Consider the following 26,210-nt stretch of genomic DNA (forward strand, 5'->3'; position numbering starts at 1 on the left):
GTACTGTGCACAAGTTCAGATGTTTTGCCTGCCTCCAAAAACCCCCAAAAAATGCCTGCAACAACACACCTGGGCGGTTTTTTTTTTTGGCGCTAGCATTTTTTTGGCCATTTTTTTGGGTTCTTTTGAGGCAGGCAAAACATCTGAACTTGTGTATAGTGGTGTATATACACACATACTTATATGTATATATACACCTAGCCATATATACTGTAGGTGTGATAGTAGCAGAAATATATTAGTGTAAATAATTTCATTAGCGCAAGCATATATTTCTGCTACTATCACACCTATATATGTCTAGCTGTATATATACAGACATGGTTGTGTATATATACCCCCCTATACACATGTTCAGATGTCATGTCTGATATCAAACATGTCCTCAAAAAAGCACTGGCAGTGGCAACCCCTGCAGCATAAAAAATGCTGGCTGGTGAGAAGCCATATCCATGTGCTGAAGCAACTCAGAGAAATTATCATTTCTCTATAGCGGTCACCCTGCTTTGGAAGGGTTTTGTCACCGTCAGTTAACCCTACACTACACTACACTACGGTCCCCTTACACTTAACACTTTCCCTACAGAAACTGAATAAATTAAAGCTAACTAAAGTGTAAAAGAGCACTCTAACTACACTAGATATCCCTTTCCTCACACTAATAAATGCTAAATGACACTTTGTAACACTTTGTAACAGAAGTAAAAGAACAGCATTCCACTCTCTTCCATGTCCCGTATAAGAATGCTAGGAATTTGGCGGGGGCTATCTTATATACTGGGGGGCGTATTCACTAATGATTGGACTATGGACACCCTAGTCACTCCAATCACATTCCTAGCATTCTCCTGCCCCCTCAATTGGCTTTTGCTAATGGTTCTGGTCCAATCACAGGCTTTTAAAGCCCATTTCCTGTCCCATTGCATTTTGGTCGGTTCTTGTTGCCAAATTCCGAACTTTTTGGGCAAAAAGTTCTAAATTCGGCAGAACCTCGAACACCCAATGTTCGGGCGTAACTGATGGTCAACCCAAACCGTTCGATCATCCCTAGTGATAGACCAATTGCCCCCCCAATACCACATATTGAAGTGGGGTGTTATTTAACAGTATACTTTTCTAAGAGTGTATTTTAGTCCTGCAAAAATTTGGCCTCTCTTGCTGTGTTAACTGCTGCTACACACTGTGTCAACAGTTACTGGCTAATTATTTGTAGAACTGGTGTAATAAACCAGTGGCCCCCCAATACCACAGATTGAAGCTGGGTGTTATCTGAGTATACTTTCATAAGTGTATTTGTGTCCTGCAACAACATTGCCTCTTTTGCTGGGTTAACTCTAATACACACAGTGCCAAACTCCCTGGCCAATTTTTTTAACAACTGGTGTGATAGACCAGTGACCCCCCAATACCAAATATTGAATAGGGATGATCAAACTTTTGAAAAGTTCGGTTCGACCAGAACACCCGAATTTTCCGAAAGTTGCTGTTCGGATTCCCGAACCCCATTGAAATCAATGTGACCCGAACTTCTGGAATCAAAAAACACAATTTTGAAGCCCTAAAACCCAATAAATGCCCTTAAAAGGTGCCTAGGGTTCTGGGTCATGTCCCAGGCACTATGAATCAGGCAAAAAAAAAAGTTCTTAAAAATTGTCATTTTTGATAGAGAGCCAATTATTGAAAAAATTATTGAAAAAAAACAAATTAGATTTCTTTGGATTTAGTGTCTGGGGGGTCTAAAAAGTGTACCTGTGAAGTTTCAGCTCTGTAGCATGTCCAGAACCAGAATTATAGCATGCCAAACCTTCAAAAATGACTTTTTTGCTTAACCGCGCCTTTCTTTTGCTCCTAATCAACTGCACAGCCAATGTACAGTGAACAAGATTAGAGATGTTTTGGATGAATACTGTTGTCTCTTGACTTTGAATAGAAGTAAAGGATGCTTAAAAATTGGGCCTTTGGTGGTGCCGACGATGACTTGACACCATAACCCTATGAAAGAGCTGGTCATGAAGGCAATAATTGCCTTTGTAAGGAAAAAAATTGCAATGATATGCATCTGTGAAACAGGTGCGCAAAAACTGTTGTTTGGGTGTTGGCGGAGCCATACCACTGTAAGCCCAAAGAGTTGGTGTTGAAGAAGGCGTAAAAATTATGAAGGTGTGCACCTGTAGAACAGGTGCACAAACATGGTATTTTTGGTGTTGGCGGAGCCTCCCCACCGTAAGCCCAAAGAGCTGGTGTTGAAGGAGGCCAAAAAATTATGAAGGTGTGTACCTGTGGAACAGGTGCGCAAAGATGGTATTTTTGGTTTGGCGGAGCCTCCCCACCGTAAGCCCAAAGAGCTGGTGATGCAGCACAGCAGATGTGTGTCACGCACAGTAGCAAATCCTTTTGCACAGTGAACTTAACGCTTACAAGAACAGGCATTAAGTTGTCACTGAGGATTTGGCAACTCTGTGCGGTGAAAAACGCACACTGCTATGCGACCCAAAGTTGTCGCTGAATACAGCACAGCAGATGTGTGTCACGCACAGTAGCAAAGCCTTTTGCACAGTGGACTTAACTCTCACAAGAACAGGCATTAAGTTGTCACTGAGGCAATGTATTTTGCTGACTAGCAAGCACGTATACCTGCTGTAGATATATCAGCAGTGCTACGTGCTCACTAGATGGAACCCTGACACTTTTACTTTCCCTACAAAAACTAGATTGTTAAATCTAACTACAGTGGTATATAGTACCCTAACTACACTGCATATCCCTTTCCTCACACTAAAAGAACAGCTCCATACAGCAGAAGACAATTTCTACCTGACACTGTCCCTTTAAATTCAAGTCGCACATCAAGTCGCACTAGTGGAAACCGGCCTTAAACGTTATGGAATGGCCAAATATATTGGAAGTGCAACCACTGATATCACAATATAGGGGACTAGGGAATGTGAGGGGGGGGAAGAGGGGGCGAAGGGGAGGAGAGGAAAAAAAAAGGGGGTCCAGTGGTTATGAACGGTTTGTTGGGCAAAGTGGAGATGCCTGGAATAATAACAACAACAACACATGTAAGTAGGGAGAGGTATGTGAGCAGATAGGACAGGGGGGGGGGAAGAATAGGACGGGGGAAGGGAATTGAATATAATTGTATATCATAATGGGATTCACAGAATGGTGTTAACGTCCAGTTCCTCATTGAGCCCATTGGGGCTGAGGCTATCTAAGGTGTATATCCAGAACGTTTCCCTCTCACAAAGTAAGGAGTATATCCAGATAACAATTTTAAGCTTTACATTTCTAAACTTTTAATTTACCCATCTGGGAGTCCCCCATCTGACTCCTTGCATTGCTGTAAGACTCTCATTGCTCCCACCTGCACTGATTGATTGATTGATTGATTGTTATTGAACACGCCACCCTCGAGGGGTATATACACTGCTCAGCACCATTGTCTGGACACTTGAAAAAGGAGAGCGCAGGTCCAGGACAGGACTCTCGCGCATGCTCTGAAACTAGCTGTGAAGCCCAGACTGCCCATACCTACCTGTGACGTCAGACGCCTCCGTTGACTCCCGGCCGCCGCACAAGTCTCCATCGCTGCACGGCACTTCCAGAACGATTGAGCTAAGTCTCCACCAGTTCCTGGACACTAAGCCTACGCCTGGACACCTGGATACTTGGATGCAATCTCCAGCAGCCGCCCTCGGAGAGCCATGCACTCACCAGCTTACTTATATGTAAGTTACTATATTGCTTTGTAATAAATTGTGCTTTTTACCACACTCAAGAGGCGCTTCCCTCTTCTTTTTTTTTTTTTTTTGGAAATTTGTGGCCATTGGAACACCACAATGGAAGGTCCCAGGCAGGAAATATTTCTCGCAGAAGGGCATTCCAGAGCTGTATGGCCATGTTAAGTGGCAAGTGAATATATCTCTGGCACACAGTGTTGGTGCCAAGATAAATCTGACCACAGACACATGGTCTAGCAAACATGGGCAGGGAAGGTATATCACTTTTACTGCCCACTGGGTCAAGCATGTAACCCATGGCACCCGTGTAGATTTGGTTGTACCGCCACGGATTGCATGCAGGCCTGCGTCTTCTTCTCCTCCTCCTCCATCCTCCCTCTCCTCCTCGGCTGACTCCTTCTTTTCCGCTGCTACCCTCTCTTCCGCTGCGCCACCCAAGATCCCCAGAACCTATTCCACATGCCAGGTGAGACGTTGCCATGCTGTTCTGCGTCTGTTGTGCTTGGAAGCCAAGAGCCACACTGGTCCTGCACTCCTTTCAGCTTTGCGTTCACAGGCAGATCAGTGGCTGACACCACTGAATTTGACAGTTGGGAATGTGGTGTGCGACAACGGTGCCAATCTGCTGAGCGTGGTGAAACAGGGCAAAATAACACACCTGCCATACATGGCACACGTACTGAACTTGGTGGTCCAGGACGTCTTGCAGCAGGCCAGGAAAATCTTGGGCCATTTCAGAAGATCTTACCCAGCTATGGCTCGCCTTGCTGACATTCAGCGACGACACAACCTGCCCATCAGGCGTCTTATTTGTGACTGCCCGACGTGATGGAACTCAACGTTGCATATGGTTGATAGGCTGCTCCAGCAGAAATGTGCAGTTAATGACTGCCTGTACGAACTCTGCGGCAGGACAGGTTCTGGGGAGCTTGGGTTTTTTTCACCTCGCCAGTGGCTGCTCATGCGGGACGCATGCAGACTTCTGCGGCCATTCAATGAGATCACCAAACTGGCCACTCGTGGCCAGGGCGCCATCAGTGACATCGTACCTTACGCCTTCTTTCTGGAGTGTGCATTGCGTCGTATCATTGATCAAGCCATTGAGGAGCAGGAGCAGGAAGATGAGGAAGTCGCAATGTTGGATGAATTCCCAGTGGGTGCTACTCCATCTGAGACAAGTCAACAGCAGGAGTCTGAAGAGGAGAATGGTGCTGGGGGGATGAGGAGGAGCAAGAAGAGCATGCTTTAAACCTTTCTGGGATCCCTGGTGTTATCCGTGGTTGGGGGGAGGAGAACGAGGACGACATTATCCTGGATGATGAGCTGGAAGCAGGCCACTACACCGCTTCCAGTTTAGTGCAAATGGGGGCCTTCATGCTCCAGTGTTTTAAGGGGGACCCCCATATAAAAAGCATAAAGGCCAAGGACCAGACTGGGTGGCCACGTACTTAGACCCCCGGTACAAACAAAAAATGGAGGAAATGTTACCACAATCACAGAGGGCGGTCAGAATACAGCACTTCCAGGCCTTGCTGCGTGAAATGCTGCATTCTGCTTTTGCGTGCGCTGGCAGAGGAATCTCCAGTCACAGAGAAACAGTTGCGGGTAGCAATCCAACAGCGCCTGCAAGAAGAGGGAGGTTTGAAGATGTCTTGGTCACTTCAGATATGATATCCTTCTTTCAGCTGAACCATCGATAGCTGTACTCCGGATCCAGCATCAGGGAACGCCTAGACTGACAGGTGTCCGACTACATCAGGCTAAAGGCCGATGTGGACGCTCTGAGGAGTGATGAACCCCTGGACTACTGGGTGGGCAGGCTTGACCTCTGGCCAGAGCTTGCACAATTTGCAATGGAAATGTTGGCTTGCCCCCGTCCAGTGTCCTGTTCAAAAGGACGTTCAGCGCAGCAGGGGGATCATGACCGATAAGCACACTCACCTAGCTCATGACAGTGGAGACTACCTCACATTTATAAAAATAAACGAGGCATGGATCTCTTAGGAATTCAACACATGTGACCAGTAGACCATGTGTTATTGAAATTCATCATGCCAGGCCACAAATATCCGCTAGACCACCATCCACCCACAGCAATTCATGGTCCTTGGCTTTACTACATCCAGCGGCATAAAAGGCATTTCATGTCCATTGAATGGCAAATTTTTGGGGCCTTTCAGTGCCGACAATTATTTTTTCTGTGAATGCCTAATGTATCTCCAGCCACAGAATACAACTTTCTTAGCTGTCAGTTAAACCCATGTGGGCTAATTTTTTGGGCCTATCCAGGCCGACACTTACTTCTGTATCCTGTGAATGCCTAATGTACCTCCAGCCACCAAATACTATGTTCTTAGCTGTCAGTTAAAATCATGTGGGCTAATTTTTCAGGCCTATACAGGCCGACACTTACTTCTGTATCCTGTGAATGCCTAATGTATCTCCAGCCACCAAATACTATGTTCCTAGCTGTCAGGTAAACCCATGTGGACTAATTTTTGGGGCCTGGAATTGCCGGCACTTACTTCTGTTACCTGTGAATGCCTAATGTACCTCAAGCCATCAAATACTACGTTCTTCTTAGCTGTCAGGTAAACCCATGTGGGCTAATTTTTGGGGCCTATAGTGGCCGACACTTACTTCTGTATTCTGTGAATGCATAATGTACCTTCAGCCACAGAATACTACGTTCTTAGCTGTCAGGTAAACCCATGTGCTTTTTTGGGGCCAAAACTCGCCGACACTTACTTCTGTATCCTGTGAATGCCTAATGTACCTTCATCCACAGAATACAACATTCTTAGCTGTCAGGTAAACCCATGTGGGCAAATTTTTGGGGCCTATACTGGCCGACACTTACTTCTGTATCCTGTGAATGCCTAATGTACCTCCAGCCATCAAATACTACGTTCTTAGCAGTCAGGTAAACCCATGTGGGCTATATTTTGGGGCCTATACTGGCCGACACTTACTTCTGTATCCTGTGAATGCCTAATGTACCTTCAGCCACAGAATACTACGTTCTTAGCTGTCAGGTAAACCGATGTGCTCTAATTTTTGGGGCTAATACTGGCCGACACTTACTTCTGTATCCTGTTAATGCCTAATGTACCTTCAGCCACAGAATACAACATTCTTAGCTGTCAGGTAAACCCATGTGGGCTAATTTTTGGGGCCTTTCATGGCCGACACTTACTTCTCTTACCTGTGAATGCCTAATGTACCTTCAGCCACAGAATACTACGTTCTTAGCTGTCAGGTAAACCCATGTGGGATAATTTTTGGGGCCTATACTGGCCTACACTTACTTCTGTATCCTGTGAATGCCTAATGTACCTTCAGCCACAGAATACTACGTTCTTAGCTGTCAGATAAACCCATCTGGGCTAATTTTTGGGGCTTTTCATGGCCGACACTTACTTCTTTTACCTGTGAATGCCTAATGTACCTCCAGCCATCAAATACAACGTTCTTAGCTGTCAGGTAAACCCATGTGGACTAATTTTTGGGCCTTTCGTGGCCGACACTTACTTCTTTTACTTGTGAATGCCTAATGTACCTCCAGCCATCAAATACTACGTTCTTAGCTGTCAGGTAAACCCATGTGGGCTAATTTTTGAGGCCTGTCATGGCCGACACTTACTTCTGTTACCTCTGAATGCCTAATGTACCTCCAGCCATCAAATGCTATGTTCTTAGCTGTCAGGTAAACCCATGTGGGCTAATTTTTAAGGCCTATACTGGCCGACACTTACTTCTGTATCCTGTGAATGCCTAATGTACCTTCAGCCACAGAATACAAGGTTTTTAGCTGTCAGGTAAACCCATGTGGGCTAATTTTTGGGGCCTGGAATTGCAGACACTTACTTCTGTTACCTGTGAATGCCTAATGTACCTCCAGCCATCAAATACTACGTTGTTAGCTGTCAGGTAAACCCATGTGTGCTCCAGTGTTTTAAGGGGGACCTATGTGGGCTAATTTTTGGGGCCTTTCATGGCCGACACTTACTTCTGTTACCTGTGAATGCCTAATGTACCTTCAGCCACAGAATACTACATTCTTAGCTGTCAGGTAAACCCATGTGGGATAATTTTTGGGGCCTATACCGGCCTACACTTACTTCTGTATCCTGTGAATGCCTAATGTACCTTCAGCCACAGAATACTACGTTCTTAGCTGTCAGGTAAACCCATGTGGGCTAATTTTTGGGGCTTTTCATGGCCGACACTTACTTCTTTTACCTGTGAATGCCTAATGTACCTCCAGCCATCAAATACTACGTTCTTAGCTGTCAGGTAAACCCATTTGGGCTCATTTTTGGGGCCTTTCATGGCCGACACTTACTTCTTTTACTTGTGAATGCCTAATGTACCTCCAGCCATCAAATACTACGTTCTTAGCTGTCAGGTAAACCCATGTGGACTAATTTTTGAGGCCTGTCATGGCCGACACTTACTTCTGTTACCTCTGAATGCCTAATGTACCTCCAGCCATCAAATACTATGTTCTTAGCTGTCAGGTAAACCCATGTGTGCTAATTTTTGGGGCCTATACTGGCCGACACTTACTTCTGTGTCCTGTGAATGCCTAATGTACCTTCAGCCACAGAATACAAGGTTTTTAGCTGTCAGGTAAACCCATGTGGGCTAATTTTTGGGGCCCGGAATTGCCAACACTTACGTCTGTTACCTGTGAATGCCTAATGTACCTCCAGCCATCAAATACTACGTTCTTCTTAGCTGTCAGGTAAACCCATGTGGGCTAATTTTTGGGGCCCGGAATTGCCAACACTTACGTCTGTTACCTGTGAATGCCTAATGTACCTCCAGCCATCAAATACTACGTTCTTCTTAGCTGTCAGGTAAACCCATGTGGGCTAATTTTTGGGGCCTTTACTGGCCGACACTTACTTCTGTATCTTGTGAATGAATAATGTACCTTCAGCCACAGAATACTACGTTCTTAGCTGTCAGGTAAACGCATGTGCTCTAATTTTTGGGGACAATACTGGCTGACACTTACTTCTGTATCCTGTGAATGCCTAATGTACCTTCATCCACAGAATACAACATTCTTAGCTTTCAGGTAAACCCATGTGGGCTAATTTTTGGGGGCCTTTCATGGCCGACACTTACTTCTGTTACCTGTGAATGTCTAATGTACCTTCAGCCACAGAATACTACGTTCTTAGCTGTCAGGTAAACCCATGTAGGCTAATTTTTGGGGCCTATACTGGCCAACACTTACTTCTGTATCCTGTGAATGCCTAATGTACCTTCAGCCACAGAATACAACATTTTTAGCTGTCAGGTAAACCCATGTGGGCTAATTTTTTGGGCCTATACTGGCCGACACTTACTTCTGTATCCTGTGAATGCCTAATATACCTTCAGCCACAGAATACAACATTCTTAGCTGTCAGGTAAATGCATGTGGGTTATTTTTTGGGGCCTGGAATGGCCGACATTTACTTCTTTATCCTATGAATGCCTAATTTTTCAGACTGGAATTGAAAATCAATGCGTCTGTAAAGGTTCCGCCAAATTGTGGAATGGATGCGGACCCATTTTACAGATGTGTGAATGGACCCAATATGTATTAGACATGTATTTACCGGCTGCTGTCAGTTCTGGCTGATTTATGAAAAAAAAATAATAATTTTTTGCTATAAAAAAAAAAAAAAAATTTCAATTGCAATACTTCTGTTATGACATTGTCCATGTGCTGGGACTTTTTGTGCACAGATAGTACGTCTTTTGTGGCTGCAAATATGACCTAAAGGTTTTTAAAGTTTGCCTCCCATTAAAGTCAATGGGCCCGCCGCTAACTTGCGAATCACGGACTTTTGAGAAAATTTGCGTCTGACGTTCGCGAACCGCCCCAGCAGATGTTCGTCCATCTCTAGCCAGGATCCTGCAGAATCTCAGTAGAGCTGTCTGCCTGTACCTCTGGGATGGGCAGACAGTTATTGAATTATGAGAGTGCTCACCATCACTCTCACAGTTCTTTGAGAGCTGCAAGCCATTAGCAGCCAATGCTACTTCTAGTTTCATTCATTCAAAGGAAACTGTGAATGAATGATGCAACTGTGTGGTCAGAGCCCCACACAACTGCATTGTTATCAAATTGTGACAGCAGGTGCAGTGAGAAAGAATTTCTCGCTCGCTATCACAGAGCAGAGTGTGCTGAGGGCAGGAGGTGGGTGTCTAAGAGCATGCTACATGTTACACCCTAAATATGGGTGTAACATGCTTCTAAAGGTGAACTTAGTCTTTATTACTTTCAGTGGCCAATGACAGCTTTCCTTTAACCTCTTGCTGCCTTTGTAAGGCATCTGTGTAGCAGCAAAAATGGTGGGCTTTACCACCCACAGATTTATGGATAGCCACGGTTTCTTTGCTGCATGCTCCCAATGTGATGACTGAGCCTATCCTTAGTAATGAATGGGAGTATGCGAGATTGGCTCTCGATCATGTGACTACTGGGACAGCCAGTCAGAGTTGTCAAGTCTTTCCTGCCTCCCGAGCACAAAGACCTAGTCAAAGGGACACTGAAAAAGAGGTTAAACAGAATGTCCATTAGGAAATAAATGTAAATTTGTGACAGCCTAATACCACCTTGGAAGTGTTGCTGGCATCCAAAACCAAAATACATCAATCTGGTCACATTTGAGTAGACTGGTATCTGGGACAAGCATATTCTTTATCTTATGGGTGAGCCTGTCTCACCCAGGCTATTGACAGTTGCAGTAGCAAGGATATTGGGTTAGAACCAGGAGCAGAGAAAAAACATTAGTAAATGTGGAAAACCTAATTATGTTATCTACAGATACTTTCCTAGAGTGAATTTTGGTTTGACAATATGGCTAGCCTAGCAGAGGCTCACAGATTGTGAGGAAGATGATACAGTAATAATTTTTGATACAGCTTTGAACTGGAAAAAATATTCCTCAATCAGTGGACAACAGAATTACTGTATGACAGTTCAGGGCAGATTGCTTTTAAATAGACCTGAATGCTAAATTCTGGTGTTCACCCCCTGCAAGGAAAACCTGTATTAATGATTACTTTATTCTTGTTGACTGCTAGAGATTACGTTAAATATTTATGACACAAGCAAGACGAATTTGGTAGCTGTCACTTAGATAATGTTATTTAACGCCCTGCACACATAATAACTTTGAAATAAAAGCAAAAGAGCTAAAACATTGCTGTGATACTAACTATAAGAAAAATGACTGTGATTTTCTGCCAAAATAAAAGTTAGCTTTGTATTTCCTAGAAAGTGCCAGCTGTATTGACATGATTTACGTTTACATTACCCTAGCTCATTGCTATCGCACAATATGTATAGATTACATTTTTCAAAATATGGCATACATTCAAAAGGTAATACACAATTTAAAGCAAGCTTGATGCAGATCTCTATGTTAAAAGATCAATACATATAAAATCTTTAGAAACCTGTGTGCATATTCTGTTTTAAAAATTGAAGAAAAATGTCTTGTGGCCAGAGCCAAAATGTTTGGCTCTTACTGACTTATGCCAGGAGTGGATTAAGAAAAAATAAACCACTGGTTTTGCAAACATCATAAAAAAAGGCTTCTTTAATAGGACAGTACAGAGACTTTGTAAGTTATAGTGTTTTATAGCAACCATTAGGAAGTTCAGTGTCATTTATCTCCTTGCAATAATTTTATATTTGATTAGTCATATATAAGTTGCTTTAGATTGCATGCCTCAATGCTAAACACTTTTTTTTTTACAAAAATTACTCCTACCATTTTAGGGCTTATAATTTCATATTTCAGATTTTTTTAGTCCCTTTTGTTAAACGTACTGGCAGGGCATTTTCTAGCCCTGGAGCAGCTGTTCAGAGCCCTATTAGGCTGAGGACCCGAGGTTCTGAGGGAGATTGGAAAATGACAGAAGTCATTTTTATATAGCAGCAGTAAAATCCACTGTTTAGCATTTTTGAGCAACACAATGTACACAGCCATGTTGCAAATGTACACATGCTGTTGTGCACAGAGTTAAATTAAGCTTTTTTTTAATTTTAAATAAAGTTAAATGAGTGAACACTGCAATGTAAAGTGAACATGTACAGCACACACCAGTGTACGTGAGTTATGTTCGCCATAATGGGCATGCAGTGGTGGGAATAGGTCCCAAGAGAGAAGAAGTGGTATCACGCCTATCTCTCTGTACTGAGCATTGACCAGTTGTTTCCCCTTTGTAGCATTCTTCTCTTCACCTCTCCCTTATCCTCTGCCATGTGCTATGCCTTTCCTCCACTTCCATTATCCCTCTTTACTGCTTCTTTTTTCCACATGCATTGTCCTTCTTCCATTTCCTTTTCATCCTGTTCTGCAGAACTGCCTCCAACCTCAACATCTATGGTTGGTGGTAACAACTTAAAATCCATACCTAAAGGAAATTTGCGTGGGACCCCTTTGCATTTTTTCTTTGTGGAGTTGCCTTTTAAGTCCATAATAGACCATCATTAAAGATAAATGTCTGGTATACATTTTAGGGGAAACACCATATTTATTTAAAGGAGTTGGTAATTTTGAAGTTTTACTTCAGCATTATTAAAATTGGTGTAGATTTTGGTTCTAGTTTTTTTTTTCTAAATAATGTATGTAAAATACCAAAAAGCTGTAATGTTATATTGCTGGGATGTGGATTATTTCTTTTTTAATATTGTTTCAGAGTGAATACATGTAAGAAGACAATTGCTTAATGGTAATTGCTTGATGTCAATATGTAATTTAATGTGTAAAAAGAAATAGAGTAAAATATTATTTTAGTTAACACTGTTAATTCGGGCTGTCACTACCAATTCTGTAAGCTTTGGCTTTGAGACTAAAGAAAGCTTTTGAACAGGAGCTTGCTATTGATGGGGCAGTTTTGGTTTCCAAAACACCGACTTATCTGATCAACGAAAAAGGATATAAAGTACCTGCAATATAACTGCAGTGCTGATGTCCTTCATTATCACGTCATGGTTTAGCTCCTTTTCAGATTCACTGACTTTTTATTAGTGTATACAAAATCCCCACCATACTACTGCAGGGACCACGGCATCCTATATACAGTAGTTCAAGTCTATCATAATTGGACAAAAAAAAATGTTAAAATTAAATATTAAAGTTAAATAAATATTAAAATGGTATGTAGACTGCAGATACAAAATTATCAATGTATTCATTGTATTTGCAATTGTCTTATAACTTCAACATTTTTACTTTTGAAAGTTCCTATTAGAAAAATCAAAGATAACTCTATGGGGGATGTCACACCAATAACTTTGTTGCAAAAGTTTTTGCTGCTTCAACGGTCTTTACTTATTTTCTGCAGTAGCTACAGTATTATAATTATTTATTGCATATTGCTGGTGTCCCAAAGTCCACATCAGCTGCACTGGAAAACATATACAGCTAATGAAGCTGGCTATTCTTTAGTTGCAAAATGGAAATTGTGACTAATTTACAAATTACTTGCAATTTCTGCCATACAGACTTTTCATTAGGTAATACATTTGTGAATGCTGCACTGAAAATCTACTACTGAATAAAATAATATGAGCATGTGTTAATTGCGATAATATATCTAAGAAAAGTAAGATAAACATTAAGGTGCCATATTTTAATAGAGAAAAATACAAACACTAAATACATCTATCTCTTTAACTCATATGTGACAAAATACACAGTGCAAAATACATAATGGCAATATTCAGTGTAAAAACTACAACTCTGAAAGTGCAAGTGTAAATAATGCATTATATCAAACTTAAACATAATAAATAAAGTCCATGTGTTTAGTGTAATTGGAAAACAATCAAATACCCATTCCTTGTGTATGTGTGCAGTGAGAACTCCAAATTTCAAATACCAGGATTAGACATGAGCAGACTGTCAGTAAACCATTTAATGGTCTGCAGTGGTCAGGAGTGGCTAAGGTGGACTTAGTCACTCCTCTACCACAGTGCATTTATCAATGGCAAAGTGGTGAACAGTTATTTACCCAGCACTGTTTATGTATGACACTGGATAAAGCACCTTTGGAAGTCGTTGCCCTAGTTAATGGCTGTGAACTAAGCCATTATTAGAGGGCTTAGTTCACAGACACAGTTTACCAAGCCGATGGCTTGATACCTTGATGGCTGTGATGACCAATGATAGAGATAACAAATGTAAGCTTAATACTTATAACATAGAAAGGTAGAGAACTGTAATAAGTTTTAAATGGTGAATGAATGAATGGATCAGCATTTGATTGATTGTGAGAGACTTCCACTGACTGTTGGATCCTTTTTTTAATCCTTTCATCCCCTATTTCCATTCTCTACATTTGATATCTATCTTGGCTCTGTATGTGATCTGTACATTAACCCCTTTCACCTCCTCCCCCTATGTATGACCTATACATTTTTGCATCTAGTGCACCAGTGCACTACTCATTATCAAACTCAATGCCAGAATACTATCTCATTTGCAAACAATTGTGCAAAAATGTGTACTTTCCAAAAAGAGGTCATTTTGGTGGTTTTCGTTCTGTCACGTTTTTTTGTTTTTTACATTTTTTGTATTTTTACCTTTTTTATAGTTTAAAAAAAAAAGTCATTAAATACCTCAATAAAATTTTTAAAAAATGTATTTAGGTCAAATGTTTCATGGTAGAGTAGATGTCAATCAAACTATAAAAGCACAAAAAAACAAAAAAATAGCCTGGTAATGAAGGAGTATTATTTGTTTAAAAAAACAAAACTTGCACACAACAAAGCTCTTAGAGACAGATGATTAAAGACAGCTGCTGAAGCTCTTAGAGACAGATGATTAAAAACAGCTGCTGAAGCCAAGACTCCAAAGACATATGCCTATCCTCCACCCAACCCTTATATCATCTTAGCTCCACCCTACTCATTACATACCTTAGACTTCTTCAGGGGATCATTCCTTTGTAAGCCTGTGATCATATGCCTGTAAGTGCTTTGTTATGCACATGGTTTTGAGTGCACAGTCACGTATGAATAGTTTTAGAAGGATTTTGTTAAAGTTTCGTTTTTTATTTTGTTCTTATGTTCTATTTTGATCCAGGCAACCTGGAATGTATTCATGCTGTTTGGCATCTCTGACGCTGATTAATTCCAAAGTGGATAAAAATGAATTATTACCTTATTTCATGTTAAAAATATAAGGATTCGTCCAATAAGGATGGAGCACTTTTGACCAATAAAGGGTGTACTGATAGTCTGCACAAGTCTAAAGCTGCATTTGCAAGGGCATTTAGCCACGGTGTGAATTCCAGAAGCAGGAACCATTGGACTGACTGCTGCATGCAATAGCAGCAGCCAATGAGCTTGTACACTGCAATGACAGGCTTTTGTCTGCCGTAGCTATTCTTGCCTGTTCTCAAACAACTATTCATGCCTGTGGCGATCCCTGGCTCTGCAAACAGGAATGAATAGCTGCAGCCACCAAAAGCCTGTCATTACAGTGAAAAGGCTCAGTGGCCACTGCTATCCATACTGATTGCACAGGTGTAGTCCCGGGTTTATCACTCGGGGTTCCCAAATGGAGAGGGCTCCACCTGGCAAACAGGAGCTCTGGCCCAGGAGTCAGGAGGACCCACCCAACAGACAGGGGGTCTGTGCATGGGAGTCAGGAGGACTTCCATCTTCTCTAAGAGAGATAGAGGCTGCAGGTGGCAGTTTTAGCGTACATGTCTGAAGGAGGCAGGGGTACATGGCAGCACAGCGTGAAGCTGATCCCAAGTAAGCTACACGGAAGATTGACTGAAGGGTGTGGTAGGTGAGTAAGCCAGGAGGCTGAACTAACAAGTTACAGTAATGATGGAACCCCCTGCGAGGAAATTTGCTGTTGGTTTTTTTTTACTTTCAGTTCCTTTAGATAAAAGTGGGCTGCCATGCCCTTAAAAATGCAGTGTGAACTGGCCTGGATCTTTACAACCCTTATAAAAATCATGATGCACCAAAACGCATGGTACTACATCAAGATGTCTTAGGGGTGTGATTATGAGTTAACGGCACTGCCGTGTGTCCGCATTGCAGCAGTGCACTTTTTTGAATTGCAGGAAAGCAGGTGATTTTGCATGCATTCCTGCAAAGCACTGGTATGAATGAAGCCTAATACATCCCTTCGCTCACACATTATTCAAAATGTGTGAACTTGTTTGACTGTACTAATTATACCAAATCATGGACTTGAATTTATTATGATTACCGTAAGTTTGATATAATAAATAGTCATTGTTGCATTTTCAGAGTTTTTTTTTTTTTTGCCATTTATGGTTTAAGGGGAGTTTGTTTATCTTTGTATTGTTCTCTATTGAAATATTGCCCATCATTTTTATTTTACTTTGCTGTGTTATATTATCACAATTAATGTTTGATCAGGTGATTTTATTTAATAGTTCACTACTCATCAAAAAAATCAAAATATCATGAAACCAAATATGGTGCAAATCCTTCAAATTATAAAGAGCACAACATTGACAAAGACATAAATAAATAATATCCAGTGTGTGCTTTTAATAAAATGACAGGTGCCCTTTAAAATAACAATAAATTAAAATTATGCTAAAAAAATATGTATAGTGTCCTTTTATCAACCAAAACCCTAAAATGTGCAAATATTCATCCAGAAAATATATATCATCTAAAAAAAACTATAATGTGTAGCAAATTTTTATATTTATGTATTCCTTGTGCTTCAATGTGAATAGGGTAAAGCGAACCCGGACTGTATTGTTCACGTTCGTACCGGACTTTTGGGTATTCGATACCCGGACCCGAACCCGGGCATTTTTACTGTATGTTCGGGTACTGCCTGTTGTTCGGTTACGTTATTTTAATGTTTTGGCGCGGTTTTAATGGCGCGCTTTCAACAGGTGCTAGGCAGCCAATCAGCAAGCGTTTAACTTTTAAACTAGGAGACGGGGGGGGAGGGCTCAGAAGTAGAGTCAGTCAGGAGGGAGCAGAGGACTGAAGGCAGTTGTAGGGTCAGCAGCGACAGTAGGTCCACAACATCAATCGGTAGGTCTGTGAGGGGGAACCTCAGACCAAACAGGAATAAACATAACCACCAATTGCGCTCAACTTCCGTAAAACTAAGAGGGGTATATGCTAATGCCAGAAGCCTAGCTAATAAAATGGATGAGTTGGAAATATTAGTACATGAGGAGGACATAGACCTTGTGGGAATAACAGAGACTTGGTTCGACTCCTCACATGACTGGCTGGCCAATATCCAAGGGTATTCGGTGTACCGGAAGGACAGGGTAGGAAAAAGAGGGGGAGGGGTATGTCTCTATGTCAAGAACAATATAAAGGTGATAGAAAGGAGTGACATTACGGAAGGGATGAGTATGGAGTTAGAATCTGTGTGGGTTGAACTCCATAGGGAAGGAGAAAAGGGGAAAGTAATTGTGGGGGTTTGCTATAGGCCACCTAACCAAGGGGAGGAGGTAGAGCTGGAATTCTTAGCACTAATGAGTAAAGTGGCAAAATTGGGATCAGTCATCATATTAGGGGACTTCAATTATCCCGACATTGACTGGGATGAGGGGACTACACACTCACAGAAGGCCCGCCTATTCACAGAAACCTTACTGGATAATTACATGTCACAGTTGGTGGACTCTCCGACTAGAGAAAATGCAGTCCTGGATCTTTTGATCACTAATGACCCAGACCTAATCTCGGAGGTAGTAGTCCAGGACAACCTGGGCTCTAGCGATCACAGGATGATCACATTTAGTGTAAATAACAATATAACAAGGCAAGTGGGGAACATAAGAACCCTAAATTTCAGAAGGGCTAACTTTCCAAAATTATACTCCTTGATGGAAAGGGTAAACTGGGACCAAACCCCGGGAGCACTGACCACAGAGGAAAAATGGGAATGCTTTAGGAACATATTAGGCAAATGCATCTTGCAGTGCATTCCTATGGGAAATAAATTTAGAAGAGACAAACCCAAACCTGGCTGGCTAAACCGTAGTGTTAAAAAACTTATTAGGGGAAAAAAATTGGCCTTCAGGAAATATAAATCAGAGGGCACAGTATCAGCTTTCGAGCAATACAAGGAGGCAAATAAGAAAAGTAAACACGAAATCAAGATGGCTAAAATCAACTTTGAGAGACAAATAGCGGAGGATAGTAAAAAAAACCCAAAGAAATTCTTTAAATATATCAACAGCAAAAAAACTAGGGCAGAGCATATTGCACACATAATTAGCGATGATGGGGGGATGGTTACAGAGGACACTGAAAAAGCAACCATGCTGAATGCTTTTTTCTCGTCAGTCTTTACACAGGAAACTGAGGGGTACACTGACCATGACTGTATGGTTAGTAGTAATACACAGGACTTGCCACTATGGCTAACAGAGGGTGAAATCAGGGAAAGGCTGGATAAACTTAACACAAACAAATCACCAGGCCCGGATGGCGTACATCCGAGAGTACTCAAGGAACTCAGTAAGGTTATATCCAGACCACTGTTCCTGATCTTTGCTGACAGTATTAGGACAGGAGATGTACCAGGGGATTGGAAGAAAGCTAATGTGATTCCGATATTCAAAAAGGGCCAGAGGCATATCCCGGGAAATTATAGGCCTGTCAGTTTGACATCAATAGTATGTAAACTTCTGGAGGGGATGATAAGGGACTATATCGTAGAGTTTGCTAAAGACAACAACATCATCAGCAGTAATCAGCACGGGTTTACAAATGGGCGTTCTTGTCAAACCAATCTCTTAGCATTCTACGAGGAGGTAAGCTGTGAGCTAGATAGGGGGAGACCAGTGGATGTGGTGTACTTGGATTTCGCTAAGGCGTTTGATACAGTTGCCCACAAGCGCTTAATTTATAAAATAAGGTCTGCAGGCATCGACCGCAGAGTTTGCTCTTGGATATGGAATTGGCTTAAAGGGCGTGTCCAAAGGGTGGTAATAAACAGCGCATACTCAGACTGGTCTGAGGTTGTAAGTGGGGTGCCCCAGGGCTCAGTCCTGGGACCAACCTTGTTCAATTTATTCATAAACAGCATTGAGGACGGGATCAGTAGTGCGTTATCAGTTTTTGCAGATGACACAAAATTGGCCAGGGCAATAACTGCACAGCATGAAGCAGATATCCTACAGAATGACCTGGACAAAATTACAGAGTGGGCAACGACATGGCAAATGAGGTTTAACGTGGAGAAGTGTAAGGTTTTGCACTTGGGGACTAAAAACATAAAAGCACAATACACGTTAGGAGGGGAGCCCCTGGGGGAATCAAAAATGGAGAAGGATCTGGGAGTCTTGGTTGATGATAGATTAGGCAAAAGCATGCAATGTCAAGCGGCAGCTGCCAAAGCCAGCAGAATATTAGCATGCATAAAGAAAGGGATGTATTCCAGAGATAAGACTATAATCCTTCCACTTTATAAAACTCTGGTCCGTCGCATCTGGAGTATTCTGTCCAGTTCTGGTCGCCAGTCCTCAGGAGGGATGTGTTGGAGCTGGAGAGAGTCCAGAGAAGGGCAACTAAACTAATTAGGGGATTGGAGGACCTTGACTATGAAGAGCGTCTACAATCGCTCGATTTATTCTCCCTGGAGAAGAGACGTCTGAGGGGGGACATGATAAAATTTATAAATATCTTAATGGGGATCCCAGCTTAGAAAAAAAGCTGTTCATTCGAAGGGATTGCATGAGGACTCGAGGGCATACAATGCGATTAGAGGAGAAGCGTTTTAACCTCAGGCAACGTGGGGGGTTCTTTACTGTTAGGGCTACAAGATTGTGGAATTCTCTACCACAAGAGGTGGTTTCTGCGGGTAGTATGGTGGCTTTCAAAAGACTCTTAGACTTACATCTCAAGGATCAGAACATTCAGGGGTATGTGAGATGATTACAGCCACACACACCTACACAGGTTGAACTGGATGGACTATTGTCTTTATTCAACCTCACCTACTATGTAACTATGTAACTATGTAACTAGTGTGCGCTAGAAGCCATCACAGCCATGTCTACTAATGGCATGGCTGTGATAGGCCAGTGCAGCATGTGACGCAGACTCTATATAAGCTGGAGTCACATAGCGCCACGCATCACTCTGCTAATACTACTGTAGGGAGAGGTTCCTGACCGCTGCTGCTGAGTGAGAGATAGGACTTTACTATAGGGTGAGTCTGGAGAGATTGCTTGTAAGGAAAGCATAGGAGGAACATTCTGCTTTATCATACAGCGATCTACATTGATTTGATTTTGTGGGGTGCAGTGAACGATTTTTTTGCCCGGAGGGAGAGAGGAGTTTACTGTAGGGCCAGGCTGGAGAGATTGCTTGTAGGGAAAGCATAGATAGGAACAATCTGCTTTAATCAGACAGCGATCTACATTGATTGTATTGTGTGGGGGTGCAGTGAACGATCTTTATGCCCTGACCTGAGCCAAGTGAGGACGAGAAGGGAGAAACAAAAAATTTTTATCAGTCTGTTAGACGTGCGGTGCTGCACATTTCATGCAACCTCAGTGCATATGTGTGTGCCTAATCTGCATTTAAAAAAGTAAAAACATTTTTTCCTTCATATTTAACTTTAAAGACTGTATGTCTGACAGACATTGCTTTTCTAACCTGCTCTTCAAAAAGCGCCAATGTGAGGGGAAATTATTTTTCAGTTTTTCATTCAAATGTTTTTTTTTTTTTTATTCAATCGCGGAATAGAACAACAGTATCCAACCTGTTAGGCGTGCGGTGCTGCACATTCCATGCAACCTCGGTGCATATGTGTGTGCTTAATCTGCATTTAAAAACATTTTTTCCTTCATATTTAACTTTAACCACTTAAGCCCCGGAAGATTTTACCCCCTTCCTGACCAGGGGGTATTTTGCGATTCGGCACTGCGTGACTTTAACGGACAATTGCGCGGTCGTGCGACGCTGTACCTAAACGAATTTGATGTCCTTTTTTTCCCACAAACAGAGCTTTCTTTTGGTGGTATTTGATCACATGTGCGATTTTTTGATCATGCGCTATAAACAAAAAAACAGCGTCAATTTTGCAAAAATAACAATATTTTTCACATTTTTTTATATGAAATTCCCCAAAAAAAATGTAAAAATCAAATTTTTTTAACATTTTCAGCCAATTTGTTTTATGCTATATATGTTTGGTAAAAAAAATCGCAAAAAGTGTATTTTGATTGGTTTGCGCAAAAGTTATCGCGTTTACTAACAAAGGGAAAGATTTTTGTCATTTTTTTTTTAACGCGTAATGGCGGCGATCTGCAATTTTTTTGCGGTACTGCGACATTGCGGCGGACAGATTGGACCCTTGACTGACATTTTTGACACTTTTGGGGTTACCAGTGACATTTCTACAGTAATCAGTGCTATACATATGCACTGTTACTGTAAAATTACACTGGCAGTGAAGGGGTTAACTTTATTTGAGAGGGAGGGGCTGTGTGTGTCCCTAGGGGCGTGATTCTAACTGTGATTGGCTGTGGCTTGAGGTGTAGGAACAATGATCAACGGTCCTACATAGTAGAACCGTATGATCATTGTTTCTACACAGGGGAGAATGACAGGCAGCTTATTTATAGTAGCCGCCTGCCTTTCTCCCTCTCTCCCGACGATCGCCGAGTGACTGGCGGACATCGGGTCCACTGGTCACACGCGCGGGGGGGGGTCCGTGACTGTGCGAGAGTGGGAGTGCGCCTCCGGCGGCGCGCGCTCGCTCCCCAGAGACCTACGTCGCTCTGCCTGTGAGGGGCTGACTGCCGCAGTAAATATACTGTGCGCAGTTGGCAAGTGGTTAAAGACTATATGTCAGACATACATTGCTTTTCTAACCTGCTCTTCAAAAAGCACCAATGTGAGGGGAAAATAATTATTTTACAGTATTTAGGGTAAAAAAATATTTTTCAGTTTTTAATTCATACATTACAGTGAGATACACCCATTGCATACTGTTGTATTGTGCCATGCAATAAAAAAACTAGGGGACAAAAAAATTTGATTGCGGCCCTGTCTGCATATGTTACAGTGAGATACACCCATTGCGTACTATTGAATTGCGCCTTGCAATAAAAAAAACTATTTAGGGGACAAAAAAAGTTAATTGCGGCCCTGTCTGCATATGTTACAGTGAGATACACCCATTGCATACTGTTGTATTGCGCCGTGCAATAAAAAACATTTAGGGCAAAAAAAGTTGATTGCGGCCCTGTCCGCGTATGTTACAGTGAGATACACCCATTGCATACTGTTGAATTGCGCCTTGCAATAAAAAAACTATTTAGGGGACAAAAGAGTTTATTGCTGCCCTGTCCGCGTATGTTACAGTGAGATACCCCCATCGCGTACTGTTGAATTGCGCCTTGCAATAAAAAAACTATTTAGGGGACAAAAAAAGTTGATTGCGGCCCTGTCTGCATATGTAACAGTGAGATACACCCATTGCATACTGTCGAATTGCGTCTTGCAATAAAAAAACTATTTAGGGGACAAAAAAAGTTAATTGCGGCCCTGTCTGCATATGTTACAGTGAGATACACCCATTGCATACTGTTGTATTGCGCCGTGCAATAAAAAACATTTAGGGCAAAAAAAGTTGATTGCGGCCCTGTCCGCGTATGTTACAGTGAGATACACCCATTGCATACTGTTGAATTGCGCCTTGCAATAAAAAAAACTATTTAGGGGACAAAAGAGTTTATTGCTGCCCTGTCCGCGTATGTTACAGTGAGATACCCCCATCGCGTACTGTTGAATTGCGCCTTGCAATAAAAAAACTATTTAGGGGACAAAAAAGTTGATTGCGGCCCTGTCTGCATATGTAACAGTGAGATACACCCATTGCGTACTGTTGTATTGCGCCTTGCAATAAAAAAACTATTTAGGGGACAAAAAAAGTTGATTGCGGCCCTGTCTGCATATGTAACAGTGAGATACACCCATTGCGTACTGTTGTATTGCGCCTTGCAATAAAAAAAAACTATTTAGGGGACAAAAAAATGTGATTGCGGCCCTGTCCACATATGTTACAGTGAGATACACCCATTGCGTACTGTCGAATTGCACCTTGCAATAGAAAAACTATTTAGGGGACAAAAAAAGTTGATTGTGGCCCTGTCTGTATATGTTACAGTGAGATACACCCATTGCATACTGTCGAATTGCGCCTTGCAATAAAAAAACTATTTAGGGGACAAAAAAAGTTGATTGCAGCCCTGTCCGCGTATGTTACAGTGAGATACACCCATTGCATACTGTTGAATTGCGCCTTGCAATAAAAAAACTATTTAGGGGACAAAAGAGTTTATTGCTGCCCTGTCCGCGTATGTTACAGTGAGATACCCCCGTCGCGTACTGTTGAATTGCGCCTTGCAATAAAAAAACTATTTAGGGGACAAAAAAGTTGATTGCGGCCCTGTCTGCATATGTTACAGTGAGATACACCCATTGCGTACTGTTGTATTGCGCCTTGCAATAAAAAAAACTATTTAGGGGACAAAAAAATGTGATTGCGGCCCTGTCCGCATATGTTACAGTGAGATACACCCATTGCGTACTGTCGAATTGCACCTTGCAATAGAAAAACTATTTAGGGGACAAAAAAAGTTGATTGCGGCCCTGTCCGCGTATGTTACAGTGAGATACACCCATTGCATACTGTTGAATTGCGCCTTGCACTAAAAAAAAAACATTTAGGGGACAAAAAAAAGTTGATTGCGGCCCTGTCTGCATATGTTACAGTGAGATACACCCATTGCGTACTGTTGAATTGCGCTTTGCAATAAAAAAAACTATTTAGGGGACAAAAGAGTTTATTGCTGCCCTGTCCGCGTATGTTACAGTGAGATACACCCATTGCATACTGTTGTATTGTGCCTTGCAATAAAAAAAAGATTTAGGGGACAGAAAGATATTAAATTGCAGCTTAGTCTGTATCTGTATGTGTGAGATACACTCGTTGGATACTGTTGTTCTAGTCCGCTATTCAATAAACACCCATTTAGGGAAAAAATATTACATTGTGGCCTAGTCTGTATCTGTACGTGTGAGATACACCCGTTGTATACTGTTGTATTGCACCTTGCAATAAAAACCCATTTCGGGGAAGATCCAAAATTCAATAAATATGAGGAGGAGGTCAAATAAGGGACGTAGCCTGGGTCATGGTGTTGCTGGTGGAGCTCCTGTTGCAAGGAGAGGACGTGGTCGATCTGTGCCAGCTACACGCACAGGTGAAACACCTTCCTCAGCTGCGAGTAGGCGACAGAACCTGCAGCAATATTTGGCAGGGCCTAATGTGCCTCTGCAAATGTTGAGGTCAGAACAAGTACAGGCTATAGTAGATTGGGTTGCTGATGGTGCCTCCAGTTCCTTTACATTGTCTCCCACCCAGTCTTCTGCTGAAAGGTCAGAGTTGGCACCTGCAGCCAATGTCCATCAATCTGTCACTGCACCCCCTTGCAAATCAGCCAAGCAGTCTGAGACCCAATTCATGTATCAATCTCTTCTTCTTTTTGATGACTCTGTTAGCATGGTTTCCCAGGGCCATCCACCTAGCCCTGCCCCAGAAGTGGAAGAGATTGAGTGCACCGATGCCCAACCACTTATGTTTCCAGATGAGTACATGGGAGGACCATCGCAGCATGTCTCGGATGATGACGAAACACAGGTGCCAACTGCTGCGGAATTCCGAATTGTGAAGACCGACAAGGAGGGCAGGGGTGAAGACTGGGTGGAAGATGATGTGGAGGACCATGAGGTCCTCGACCCCATATGGAATGAATGTCATGCAGGTGACCTGAGTAGTTTGGAGGAAGAGACGGTGGTCGCACAGAGCCACCAGCACAGCAGAAGAGGGGGCAGGGTGCAAAAGCGGAGCGGCCGTGCCCTAGACACTACGCCTGCTACTGCCCAACGCAGCAAAGGACCGAGCACACCAAAGCCAGCTCACAGGAGTTCCCTAGCGTGGCAGTTCTTCAGACAATGTGATGATGACAGGACACGAGTGGTTTGCACCCTGTGCAATCAGAGCCTGAAGCGAGGCATAAACCTTCTCAACCTGAGCACAACCTGCATGACCAGGCATCTAAGTGCAAAGCACGAGCTGCAGTGGAGTGCACACCTCAAAAACCAAGAAAGGTCTCTGGCTCCTCCTGCTTCCTCTTCTGCTGCAGTCTCAGCCTCTTCATCCACCTCTTTAGTGACAGTGGCACCTGCCACCCCGCAAACATAGGATCCACCAGCAACACCACCATCTGGGTCACCACCAACAACCATCTCCACAATGTCCCGTGGCAGCGTTCAGCTTTCTATCTCCCAAACACTAAAGCGGAAGAGAAAGTACCCCCCTACCCACCCTGTATGCCAGCATTTCAAAATTCCTGGCCTTTGAAATGCTGTCATTCCAGCTGGTGGAGATGCAGAGTTTTAAGAGCCTTGTGGCGGTGGCTGTCCCACAGTAAGTCGTGCCCAGCCGCCACTACTTTTCCAGGCAAGCCATCCCTTCCCTGCACAACCAAGTGGGTGACAAAATCAGGTGTGCACTGCGCAACACCATCTGTGGCAAGGTCCACCTAACTACAGATATGTGGACCAGTAAGCACACATCCCTTGCTTGGCGCATGTGCTGAATTTGGTGGTGCAGAGGTTCCTTAGAAATTACCCCGATATGTCAGAGCTGCTGCACAAAGTGCGGGCCATCTGTGTGCACTTTCGGTGTTCTCACCCTGCTGCTGCTCGCCTGTCAGCCCTGCAGCGTAACTTCGGCCTTCCCGCTCACCGCCTCATATGTGACATGCCCACAAGGTGGAACTCAACCTTGCACATGCTGGCCAGACTGTGCGAGCAGCAGCAGGCCATAGGGGAGTTTCAGCTCCAGCACGCATGCGTGAGTCGCTCTGCGGAACAGCACCACTAATAACTGCGCCACCATGCGAGACCTGTGCGCCTTGTTGCGCTGTTTCGAGTACTCCACCAACATGGCCAGTGCCGATGATGCTGTTCTCAGCTTAACTATCCCACTTCTACGCCTTCTTGAAAAAACACTTCAGGCGACGATGGAAGAGGATGTGGCACAGGATGAGGAGGAGGAGGATGAAGAGGTAACATTTCCAAGGCTTTCAGGGCAGTCATTCGCAAGTGGCTCCGAGGGTGGGTTCCTGCACACACAAACGCCAGGGACACAATTGTCCAGCAGGGGCACAATTCTGGAGGACGACGAGGATGAGGAGATGGAGGAGGAGATGGAACCATGTTCACAGCAGGGTGGCAACCAGGCCAGCTCATGGCCATCACTGATGCGTGGCTGGGGGGATACTGAGGACACAGAGGATACACCTCCCACAGAGGACAGCTTTTCGTTGCCTCTGGGCAGCCTGGCACACATGAGCGATTACATGCTGCAGTGTCTCCGCAACGACTGCCGAGTTTCC

The sequence above is a fragment of the Pelophylax lessonae genome (assembly GCF_965119305.1).
Source record: "Pelophylax lessonae genome assembly, chromosome: 3".
NCBI lineage: Eukaryota > Metazoa > Chordata > Amphibia > Anura > Ranidae > Pelophylax > Pelophylax lessonae.